Below are 13132 nucleotides of genomic sequence, written 5' to 3'. Positions count from 1 at the left end.
CCACACACTAAGTCACCACCGGTGCCGGTTCCAGAGGGGGGGGGGATTTATGTGGCGACGCAAAAACCTGCTGCGATATACCGGCCCCGCTTGTTACGCGCGGTTGGCGGGGTAGTCGTGGCAGAGATGGTGATGCAGTCCCATCTCTTCCACTCCACGATGGAAATTGGCCTGCACGCTTGCTTCATCGTGACACAAGCGGCAAGGTGTACACGCAGTCAGACTGTACAGCTGAAAAGCAAACTTAAATAAACATTCCTACCGCGATCTCAGAGCTCAGTCTGTGTCTCCAGTCTGTTCACTTGCTCGCGTTGAGCACGCTACAACTTCTCTTTTCTTGCAAAATTGGCCATAGATAAACGATCAAAGAAATAAATTTCTCCTGGAATCTGATGATGAAAATTTTCTTTGGATCTTGTTATTGCCTTGATTATGGATTTAAGAATGCTCTGAATTTTAGATACGTTCTGAAACCAATTTAAAGCAGTGTTTGAAATGTCAGATTCAGATCAAGGCATGCATTGCATTTTAATGCAGATGAATATTTCTTTACAAACACATTCAGCATTGTACAGAGCTCCTGAACCATTCTCAAGCAAGCACAAAGTTCCCTCAATTATCTAGTCTGAATGCTCACAACATTAAATACAATCAATCTGCCAAATTTCACTTTAGCTGTCTGAAGCCTGCTGTGTGAAATATGGGATTTGTTCAGTCCTCTTGGCTTATGTCACCGTGATCAATCATTTTAAGAGAGTAGGCAAACAGGTTGTGATATTAAGCTTGCCCAATTTCTTTCTTTCATTTTTAGTTGATGGAAATGCAAATCATGGATGATATTTTGTGAGAAATTAATTAGTTATTTATTCATTTCCAGTGACATACAAAATTTCATTTGCAAGTTATTTACTCTACTTACTCTCAGCACTAGAAACCTCAATTACATAAGAGACATAACAATACTCCAAATTGATGGACTCAAGATTAAAGATGACACTCCTGAAGATGAGTGGGGAAAATTCAAAGGACAGTCGAATAACATGGGTGACACAATTATCATTAACCTACGACTTATGTGGGGGAATGAATAGGTCAATTGTATAATGAGAAGGAAATTATAACAGTTGCCCATATCAAACTGACTCTGTTGTCAATCCACCACACCACAAACAGCATCAGATTTTACAGTCCTCCTCTCCCTGCCACACATATCCCTACCTGAACCAGATCAGGAGGCAAAATATAACCAGATTGAAGCATCTGAACCCCAGCAACATAATGTGAAGAGCATCAGTGTCCTTCTTGGTGCAGTAAGGAGGCCTCTCCTATGACAAAATTATTTTAACAGCATGTAAAACTATGGGCAGAGCTTTGCTGGTTCTCAACTTCAGGGGCTTTTTTTTTAAAAAAAACAGCATGTAGTAAAGGATTCTATACTGACCTACTATGGATATTGGTGTACTTGTGTAATTACTGTACACGTTGTCAAGTTGATGCATACACAGGGAAGCTGATGTACACACCATGGAGTGAAGGGCAAGACTGACACCTCCAGGCTTGCATCCTGGGCTTATATACATCACTGCTTCTATCACATCGACAAGAGGTGACATCATCAGTGATGTCATCAGCTCAGATAAAACCTGTGTTGAATGCAGGTCAATTCCCCACCTTTTCTACAGCACATCTGTCATTTTTGGAGCCAGTTCGCTTGCTAGTAAGTGGGTCGCCACAAGCATTTCTTATGTTGCTTCAGAACTACTAGAATTGAAATATATAATTAAAAATACCAGTAATTTTTTTAAAAATAACTTAAAGCAATCACATATAAATGAATTGAATTAATTGAAGATACATCAGATAATCAATGCAACAAGCATTGGTATCATGATTGAACAAAGAAGATAGGACCATGGATAACAAGGCATATAATCTGTCACTGGATTGCATGAGTCCAGGATTGGAGTAAACTGACCCATCCAGCATTTTTAACTGTAACAAAGACCTTTGTTCCTGAATTTCATTGTGCTTGTTATAAAGTCCTAGTCTTGTCCTTATCAAACGAATAAATGACACAGGTTCTATTTGAAGCGAGAGGCCCTAGTCAATGAAATCCAACATATTATTATTTAAATAGACAAATGCATTACTATATTGTTGCCCATAGGTCTGTTTCATGGGATGTTGCTCTGCTGTAGTCTTTAGCATTTTGGTTTGTGTCTCTTCTTCAATACATTTTTGTCTTCTTCCATCTTCAACTTGCTTTCACAATGCAACTCTCATGGATTTTCTGTTATTTCAAACTCTGATAGTCTGTTTCTAAATCCTCTTCACATTAACTATTCCTGTTTCCTTCCTCTTTGTCACATTCTATTCTCTCTGTATATTCCATTTCTAAAACCGAAAAAACCTTGATCTACACTTACTTCAAAGGCCTGAACTTTCACATTTTACAGTCATTAATCAAGGCATCAACCTGAACTAATACCTTTCTCTGATCTGATCCACTGGGTGTTTCAAATGATTTATTGTTTTTATGTCCAGCATCTTTAGTATTTCACTTTTATCTTCAGAAGAATATTGTGACTTTGTCAAAAGTTCAGGGGTAATTTGTCAGAATAATCAAAGAGTTTGAACAGTGTTGACTGGTTGCATAATCTGATTTATATCGATTTCATTGCAAAGGTTGAAGTACAATCAAATGTTGAAATAGATGAAAAGATTTAGGAGAATAGATGTTGAGAAGCGACATTCTCAATTCTTATGAGAGTTTTATCTTAAGATTAGAGGTGATGCCATTTTGGAGTTAAATCAGCAAGCATTTTCTCATCAAGTGTGACAAGCATCGGCAGCGCATTTGTGTAAAGTTTGAAATGGCCACAAAAGCTTGATATTGCCTGTCAATTTCATTCTTCCATGACCACTCTGATCTATCTTTCTGTGGGCCTCATGTTCTGCTATTATGAGGCACAGAGTGAGCTCGATGACGAAGCCTCCATGCCAAACTCCCATCCTGGGTCCAGGAATGTATGGGACTCTTTCCCTCCACCCCCCAACTTTCCCAACCTCACTTGAAACCTTCGTACCCTCCATCTCATGGTCCACCCCATTATCCTCATGGTCCACCCCATTATCCTCCCCTCCATGACACCATCCACCCCACTGAAACTCCCCCTAACCCTGCCTGTTCTTCACCAATTGTCCGACCTTCCCTTCTCAGAGACTGAATGCTCTGTCCTCAGTAGAGGCTTCACCTTAATTCCTCTTCACCCACATTTTAACGAGTTCTGTGCATGCCATGATACTGGATTCTTTTTTTCTTTGGCTCCGTCTCCATGCTTACTTCCACAACCATGATTCTCTACCCCCAATTACAGATTCCTTCTCCTGCCTTAAACCTTTTTCCTCCTCTTGGACATCTCTTTGCAATCTTCTGCTTGCTCTGGTCCTTTATATTTCTAGCTACTACTGAGACATCAACTGTATCAAATTCATGAATCCCCTCACTCATTCCAATCTCACCCCTCAAAATGCCTGGCCCTTCAGTCTCTCCACACCAATCAAAACCTCACCATCAAACCGACAGACACATTTGCCATTGTGGTCTGGTGCACTGACCTTTATCTGGCCTAATCCAGACGACATCACTCAGACACCTTCTTTTACTTACCCCTCCAACAGGACCCACCAAAATCACTATATCACATGCCATCTCTGAACTCATCACTTCTGGTCACTTCCCTTTAACATTAATGTTTCCCAACCCCATACCAGACATTTCTACCCCCTACCCAAGATCCACAAAGTTAATTGTCTCAGCAGACCCATCATGTCTATGTGCTCCTGCCTCACCAAATTGGTCTCCACTTACCTCAACTGTTTTGCCCCCTGGTCCAGTCCCTCCCCACCTACATCCACAAGATCACAAGAAAAAGGAACAGAAACAGGCCATTTGGCCCATCGAACCTACTCTGTGAAACATACCTGAGCTAAACTTTTCTCGCACATAGTTCCAAGTTCCGGCCTTGTCCCCAGATCCCATGATACACTGACTAATTAGATAACTATCAATTTCCCCTTTAAATTCCCCCAATGATCCTGCTTCCACAGCTGCATGTGGCAATGAATTCCACAAATCCACAACCCTCTGTCTAAAGAAATTTCTCCTCAGGACACTTCACACACCCTCCATCACTTCAACAATTTACAGTTCCCCAAACTTGATGTTTACCACGGACATCCAATCTCAATACAGCTCCATCCCCCATACCCAAGGCCTCAAAGCCCTTTGTTTCTTTCTGAACAATAGACCAAACAAATCCCCCTCCACTACCACCCTCCTATGGCTTGCTGAACTTGTTCTCACCCAAATAATTTCTCTTTAGACTCATCCCACTTTCTCCAGGTTAAAGTGGTAGCCATGGGTACCTGCATGGGCTCCAGCTATACCTGTTTTTTTTTTTGTTGGCACAATCTATGCTACTAGCCGACACAGGCAAGGACATTCAACTCTTCCTCTGCTACATCAATGACTAATTTGGTGTTGCCTCAGGTACCCATGATGAGCTTATCCATTTTGCTGCCAACTTCCTCCCCAACCTCAAATTCACTTGGTCCATCTCAAGCAATATTCTTCCTTTCTTCAACCTCTGTCTCCATCTCAGAAGTCAAACTCTTAACAGACACCTTCCAGAAACCCACCAACTCCCACAGCTATCTCAACTACCCCTCTTATCACCCTGTCCCCAATAAGGATTCCATTCCATTCCCTCAATTCCTCCATCTCTGTCACATCTTCACCCAGGATGAGAACTTCTATGTCAGATCTTCAGAGATGTCTTATTTCTTCAAACAATGTGGCTTTCCATCTACCACCATCACCTCGATGCTCATCTGCATATCCTCCATTCCCCACACATCTGCCCTAGCCCCCTAGGCCATCAAGTGGAACAAGGACAGAATTCCTCTTGTCCTCACCTACCACTCCATCAGCCTTTGCATTCAATACATCCTCCTCCACCATTTCCACCATATTTTATGTGATCCCACCACTAGACCCCTCTCCTTCCCTCTCTGCCTTCTGCAGGGACCGCTACCTTCGTGACCCCCTTGCCCACTCTTCCCTCTCCAACTCAGGACCAACCTCTGTGACTGCAGGAGATGGTCCACTTGCACCCTTGCGCCCACACTTCCTCCTTCACCACTATTTTGGGTCCCAAACAATCTTTCCAAGTGAAGCAACATTTCACATGAGTTTGCAGGGGTCATTAACTGCATCCAATGTTCCTATTATGGTCTCCTCTACATCAGAGAGATTGGATGCAGTCTGGGAGAATGAGAAAGGTTAGAGAGAAATTACACTGTCAGAAATGACCTGGAGGTCAGGCCATATTATGGGGAGAGAAAACTTGAGTGAATGTTGCATGATCTGCAGTCAATCTCTCTATTTCTCCAATCTCTCAGTTCTGTCCACCACAATAGTGTGGATCTCCCAGTGTCAACCCATTTCGATTCTCCATCTCTTTCCCTTGCTGATATGCCTGTCCATGATCTCATTCACTATCAGAATAAGACCACCCATTAATTGGAGGAACCACTCCTCATTTTCCAACTGGGCAACCTCCAGTTAGCACAAAACCTTTACGGCGCCAGTGATCAGGATCAGGACTGGTGTTTGAATCCCACACTGTCTGGAAGGAGCTTGTACATTCTCCCCATGACTGCATGGGTTTTCCCTAGGGGCTCCGGTTTCCTCCTGCTGTTTGAAATGTACCAGGGGTATAGGGTAATTGGATGTAAATTGGGCAGCACAGACTCGTGGGCCAAAATGGTCTGTTACCGTGCTGTATGTCTAATTTTTTTTTTAATGGATGACATTAATGTTAATTTCCCTGACTTTCATTAAAACCCTCCCCCCCCCCCCCCCCCCCCCCCCGCCCTGTCACATTCCCTGTCTGTCTCTCCATTGCATCTTTTTTTGCACAAACATGATAAATTCTTGCCTCGTCCCTTATATCCAATCAACACATTTGGTTGATCTGGATTCCTCCCCCACTGTTTGATTTCAGAGATTTTCTAGTTCTGGCTTATTCTGCTTCTTCCTTAAAGAAAGGCTCAGACCTGAAACATTGGCAATGCATCTGCCTCCTATAGATGCTGAAAAGACCGTCTGATTCCTCCAGCATTTCAGTGTGTTTTTTCTACAATCATGGAGCTTGCACACTTTTGTGTTTCACTCAGCTAGACGTACCAAACCTTAGCTTCTGTCCATACATACATGTTGCAACATTCCAGGCTCAATATCAAATTCCATAATTTCAGTGCTCTGTTGATTGTATCAGAAATTGAAAGATAGACTGCAGGTTATCCATGTGTAACACCGACTCAGGTTTTCCTTCTCCCATGAACATGGCCTGACTTTCAGGACATTTCTGACAAAGTTACTTCTCTCTCACCTCTCTCATCCAGATGGTTTTATCAACAGCTCATCACTGTGTCAACTTCAGCTTTGCAGAGATTCCTTTTTTCCCTATCAATTCCTTCTTTACCCTCTGTGCAACTTAAAATTAATTTGTTTTCTCCCTTTTTCTTTTCTTTAATCTGAAACATTAACTGTTTTTCTCTTTCCACAGATGTTGCCTGACTTGCTGTATTTACAGTTTTTTTTCTGTTTTTATTTCAGATCACAGCATCAACAAAACTGCAATCAATTGCAGTTTCATAACAGCATTGCAGTTTCGTAACACATACCGTGCATGTTCTTCCTCAAAATGACTCAGTGAATTAGATAACAGGCACAAGGTTAAAAACAAACAGAAATTGGCAGATCAAGCTGAACCAAACAGGACTGAAAAGATTTACAGAACAAAATAGTTCTCCATCAGAGATTAGATCAGTAGCACAGCAACAAAGGCAATATGTGCCTGCACAGCATCTTTCACAGTGCAATTGCACCTGAAGAGGCCCTATGGTATCGCAAGGCCAATATCCATGAAAAGCCCGGTGTCTTCAACAGCTATATTGACTACACTTCCTTTCACCCTGTAACCTGTGAGGTCTCCATCCTATTTTGTTGGCTTCCCATCACCATCATTTTGTACTCTGTGCCTTTTGGCTAAATTGGTGTACTTTTAAGTATTATTAAAATATATTGAATTCACACTACAATGCAGCTTCAATGTTATGCTACATTAAAATGGAGAATGTGATGATTGAGCTGCCTTCTGCATTTCCCTGACATTGAAACCTAATATGAGCATGTTAATTTGTTGAAAGAGAAGTCTGCATTAGAGCCCTTATCTGCTGTTAAATGTTCAGTGTTCCCACAGGACCTCATTATCCCTTTACAATGGTGAAAGAATCACAAATCTATGACTTCATCTGTGCAAATGTCAGCTGGTGATGAAACTAGACTTTTTGTTAAACAAAGAATATTATGTTTCAAGGTTGTATGTAATGTCGATTTTCCTTTCAGTGCCACTTCAACTTATTGTACAAGGTTTTGATTCTTCATTCATTAAAAAAAATCTTCCAAATATGACATTGATAATGAATTAGTCCATAACGAAAGAAATGAATATGCTCAGGAATAAAGTTCCAGGAGTTAGCCAAAGGAATATTATAACCAGGGACACAACTTGTTCATCACATCAAATAAGGAGGTCAGAGCACCATGCCTGGTTGATCAATAGGGCTGGATTTAGTGGCCAGGGGAAAAGTAATTGTGTCCATCATTGAGCTTGAAGAAATCAGACACATCTCTAGATTCTGTTCCACCCTCCTGATGTAAATTGATGCCGGGTAGAAACTCCTTGGCATTGTGATGCCTTCCATCAGACTGAGCAGCCAATCATACAAAGACTTTCAGTGATATAAAACCCCCAAACTCCAAAGAGCCATTTTCACCAATTTTTCAACATTTCAGAGAGCAGAAAATTATTTTTGAAATATTAATTTTAGATAATAAAAATTCACAAATGTTGAAGTTCAGGGTCAGAGAGGATGTGAAACATGGTGTCATAGACTTCATGCCTCAGCTATTATGCCTCATGTGGCAGATCATGGCAACTTTGCAGTTTCTCTCTTTGAACAGTTAAAATTGTCAATGGGGTGCCCTATTGTGCTAGAAAAGGGTGTGGGGGGCTGCTACTGAGCTTCCCAAGTGGCGAAGTTGTCAATCACCAGCAGCCCTCTAGCTTTCCCATGAATATATTTGGAATTTGATTTGTTTTCTTCACCTATTTGTCATTTCGCACAACAAATTCAAGACAGTGTGGGGTTTGTTTTCCACTAAATCTTTACACGTGAAAACCGGGTGGTAAGAATAGAGAGCAAAGTCACTGCCATCACTTGCAATCGATCTAGTCCTGACACTCAAGTTGACGTACAATTAGGAATCAAGAATTCTGGTCGGATTAGGCAGCAAACTAATGCTTCCTTGTACAAGTAAAATGAAGCAATAACTCAAAAGGTCATTATCAATTGCACTCAAAATATGTCCACCACTTCTTCATTCCACCGATAAAGCAACTGGCTTTGGGAGACGCTAACTTGCCAGGTATTTGGAGATTGCCCCAATTGCTCTGAAGAGTCTCAGAGAGACATCATCCACTGACAAAGAAAATAATTCAAAGTCATTTCCCAGGAGTCTTCAGGACACGGAAAAGTATTGGGGGGTGAAAATTAATCTACGATGTAGATTTTGAAGAAAAAATGTTTTTTTTTTATTACAGCTGAAAGCAAACTGGCCAATGTTGAAACAACTAAATGCTGAAATGATTAAACTGTCCAATTATGTAAGTGTTTGATTCTGCCTCCAAGCAGATTATTCTTGGAAGCGTGCTTCAACAGTTTATATAAAAGGCTATCTCTGCAATTACTGCAATATATGATCATGAATTACTACTACACACCAAGGACATCTGACCCTTTCACTGATGATGGCTCAGTGGTCAAGAAAGCAAGTACTGTAGCTTGGTTGTTGGTTCAGATTTGGCAGGAAGCAGCAAGACAGAAAGTAAGCATTTTGGTTATCTTCTATTAAACCAATACATGTTTTCCCTCACAGTTCCATTTAAATCTACTCCTTATATCCCAATTATCACGATCCTCAAAGAACATGCAATTAATAATTGTTGACAGCACCAAAACAAGTCCTGCAGCCCATGTGTCCACACTGTTAATGCCCATTAATTGTCTTTTGACAATAATCCCATTGTATCTTCTAATTCTCATTAATTGCCTCCCCCCCCCATCAAATTCTCCCATTAACCTACACACCATGCAGCATTTATTGTGGCAAACTAACCAATGAATCCAGTTAAAGGTATGGAAACAGCAAGAGGAAAGCCACATGCAAGCTGGGCACAGACAGCAGTCGTGGTTAGGATTGAACCATAGATTAGATGGCCCCTGTTCCTGGAGTGGTGACAGCAGCACAGCAAACTCTACCATTCTGCCACCTTATAATTGCTGAAATTGCTGGATATAGGGAAAGCCTTAGAACATGACAACATTTGAGCTGTGGTACCAAGACCAGAGAATCCATCCAAGTAGTTCTGGCATACAACACTGGCATTTACCTGAGAATACAGCAAATTGCTCGAGTCAATGAGGATGCTTACTGTCAAATGCCACAATGTTTAATTCCACAGGAAATGAAGTAGTCCATGCCTGTCTGTTGCAAGATGGTAACAGCATTCAGGGTAAGTGGCATTCAAACCAGAAAACCACCAGGCAATAATCATCTCCAACAATAGTGTTTAACCACCTCTCCTTTATATTCAATGATGCAACTATTGCAGTATACTGGGTTCATCAGTGGCCAAAAACTCAACAGGTCAACTGCATAAATACTGAAGCTTCAAGACTTTGTCCATGTCTCGATATTCTGTGGTGAGCGGATAACCTCCCAACTCCAAAGAATTTCCATCATCCACAAGACATGTCAAGAATGTGATGGAAAACCCTCCACTTCTCTGTGTGTGTGCAACACCATCAAATCCGGAGGAGCTCAACACCATCCAAGACATTGCTTCCAAAGTCCTTCTGGCAGTTTTACTTTTTAGACCTGGTAAAGTATATCACCAGTCTTTCTTTATTGCCAAGTGCAAATCTTGTAAGTGAGAGCATGTTCACCAGAAGGACCATAGCAATTCAGAAAGGCAGGTCTTCACTATCTTCTTAAAGGCAATTAGCGAAAGGCAATAAATGCTGGCCTTGTCAAAAATGTCCAGACAAAAGTAAGATTTCTTTTATTTACTGAATACTTCCCATCTATTACTGACTTAGTTACTTCATCCCAATCGCCAAGGTCGCAACCCAACACAGGCTTCAGCTTGCTTTGTTGTCATGAGACTTTTTATGCATCTTTCAGATTGATCAGTTTGAAAACTTCCCTCTTGCACAAAGTCTTGTCCAAAGCACCAGTTACTTTGTGCATCACATCTGACTGGATGTACAGGTCTCCAGATTCTTTTATTTTATTCATATCCTGAACTCTGCAAAGGAATGTAGATGACGGGTTAAAAACACAATCCTGGAGAAACTCAGCAGGTCAAACAGTGCACTTTATATAGCAAAAAGTTAAAGGTAAACTTGATGGAAGACTCAAGCCCAAAACATTGGTTATGCATCTTCATCTTTTGTAAATAAAGAACATTGTTTAACCAACTATTTTTTTTTTCCAGAATTATGTTTTTACTTCAACCACTGTGTCTGCAGACAGGTGTTTTACCTGTAGATGACAGGTTACTAAGCTCAGTTTCTTTATAAGTTTTTTAAGTCTTTTGAAAGCCTCCGAAGTTTGAAACTCTTTTAAGTTAAAAAGGTGTTTGCAATTGTTCTGTTGTGAATCTTTGCCTTGCCTGGTCATCTCCTTTCTCATTTTGTCTAACCATTGATGTCATGGTGAGCATTAAGTAATTTAACCTTTCTGATTATAACCTTGTTCCCAGCCCATTAATTACAAAGTAGTTAAAATTCTACAATTGAGAAGCTCAAAGAGCTGTAACTCCGGGGAAGATTACAGAGACACAACTGGAGACCATGAAGGAAGATGAAAATATGTGGTAACAAACTGAGGTATTGATTTATCAGAATAAAATGAAAGAGGCCAAACTATATTTTGTAATGACACAAGAATAACTGCTTTAATCTCCCATTTAAAAAAAAAATGTCCCCATCCAGGACAGGATTTTTGACAGAGAATAAAGGCAGAGCTAAGTGTTACCAGCACCTTCCGCCAGCCCAACATTCCTTGTATTGCTGTCCAGATAACATTCATTTTGGACTCGTGGACAGGTTAAATTGCTCCCATGTCAGACATAAGGCTCCCAAAACTAACAATCCATTCCAACCTCTGACCCTAGAAGAAATTATTGGAAGGATAGAGAAAATGATAAGATTCCTCGAAGGAACACTTGGAATTACTTCTTACAATGGAAAATGCACATTCCTGATGTCAAATTCAGAATTTCAGATGCATTCACTGGGGCACTGGGAAGCCAAGGATAAATGTGCAAGGAGCCACAAATACTATCCACTTGCCCACCAAGCAGCCTCTTCCTCACCAAGCACCTTCTTCCTGACACTTGGCAGAGTTTAAAAATCAGTCACCTCAGAAAGAACAGAAGTGGAATGAAAGTAAATGATTATTAATTCCCATCAACAACCTTGGAGAAGGAGAATTGTTCTGTTGAAGCACCAAAAATGGAGCTTCCATTCAGGATTTCATGAAATTCAGGAACCGCACTGTGGTAAAGATTTCCGTGAGTATGTAAATGCAGAGAGGTGGATGCAAAGTGAAGTTACTCAGTGGAAAAAAATAGCAGTAATGAAATCAGGTATTTGAAGTTTTAGTTGTTAATATTGCAAATCACAAAGTAGAACCAGAAAGTACTTTTGAAGGTATTTGCTGACAACACCCTATCTTACTAGTAGGCCTACATACTGATACCCCACCTCGGGCCGGGAGCTGCAAGATGCTCCAACCCAGCTTGCCGCTCCACCAGGTCGGACTTGCTTCCTGCCAGGCCGCCGCATCTGGGTACAGGTGCCAGTGGTGCAGCAAGCTGGGCCAGTGCATCTTGCAGCTCTGGGCCCGAGGTGGGCTGTGAGTGCGTAAGCCTACCAGTAAGATAGGGAGTTGCCTATCCCAACATGTCAAGACAGACTCCAATGGACTGAGTCGACTTGCCAAATGGAAGTTCCAATGATCAAGATGGTGGTCTCTGCAAGAGTAACAGAATGTGAAGAGCACAAGATGCATTGCGCTTTGTCCCCTCTCCAGCTGTCTCGACTTTTGTCCGACCACTGGATCCAGATGGGAATTAGGAAGAGAGAGTGAGGCTGATGCTGCGCATCTCTCCCTCACTTTAATCCAAATCAAGCACTAGTCTTGAAACCATTATCATATCATCACCCTTTTGTTCATCCTTTGAAGTCCTGTGGCGATGGGCGAGCAATGAAACAGCAGGTGTGAATACACTGGGAACTGTAGTCAATGTCCTGCGCACAGGTGGCTCAAGTCTAATGGTCGTTTCTCACTGAAGTAGCAATGAAACTTGGTGTCTACCTGGGTGACTGAGCAGCCCTCCAGGATGCACTGCTCACCTCTATAGTATAAGAAAGGAGCTATAAATGGTGTTTTAAACATTGACTGCTTCACTAGACATTGGCCAGTATACTGCAGCTGGTGGGAATCCCATCTGCACTGAAGATGCTAGGGGCCTCTACCCACAAGCAGTATGACTGGTTTGATGAGAATGATGAGGAGATACAGGTTCTGCTTGTTGAAAAGCACCGCCTTCATCGTGCCCTTCAGAACAACCTATCATCAGCTGCCAAGAAAAATGCTTTCACTAATGCTCACAAGACAGTCCAGAACAATGCATAAAATGCAAAATGAGTACCAGGACAGACGAAATACAAGGATACACTAACAGAAACTACTTGAAACCGTTCTATGAAGCCCTCAACACTCTCTTCAGACCTCTGTCTCTCATGAGTTTTCCCCTGCTGAGTACAGATGGTACAACCCTCATGACAGAGAAGGCTCAGATCCTGCAGAGATGGGCTGAACACTTGAAAGCCGATCTCAACCGACCATCCTCTATCAAAGATGAAGCGAAAG

At 41.6% G+C, this 13132-nt stretch overlaps 1 protein-coding gene across 28 annotated transcripts in view; it reads right to left on the bottom strand.

The window, feature by feature from the left end:
• Positions 1-13132, bottom strand: part of LOC138763207 (contactin-4-like) — a 2221540-nt gene that overhangs the window by 1619880 nt on the left and 588528 nt on the right. The window lies entirely within an intron of this gene.

This window comes from Narcine bancroftii, chromosome 5 (assembly GCF_036971445.1).
Source record: "Narcine bancroftii isolate sNarBan1 chromosome 5, sNarBan1.hap1, whole genome shotgun sequence".
In the NCBI taxonomy this organism is placed as follows: Eukaryota; Metazoa; Chordata; class Chondrichthyes; order Torpediniformes; family Narcinidae; genus Narcine; species Narcine bancroftii.
Note: the sequence above shows the minus strand (reverse complement) of the source record. Positions and strands in the feature narration are given on the sequence as shown.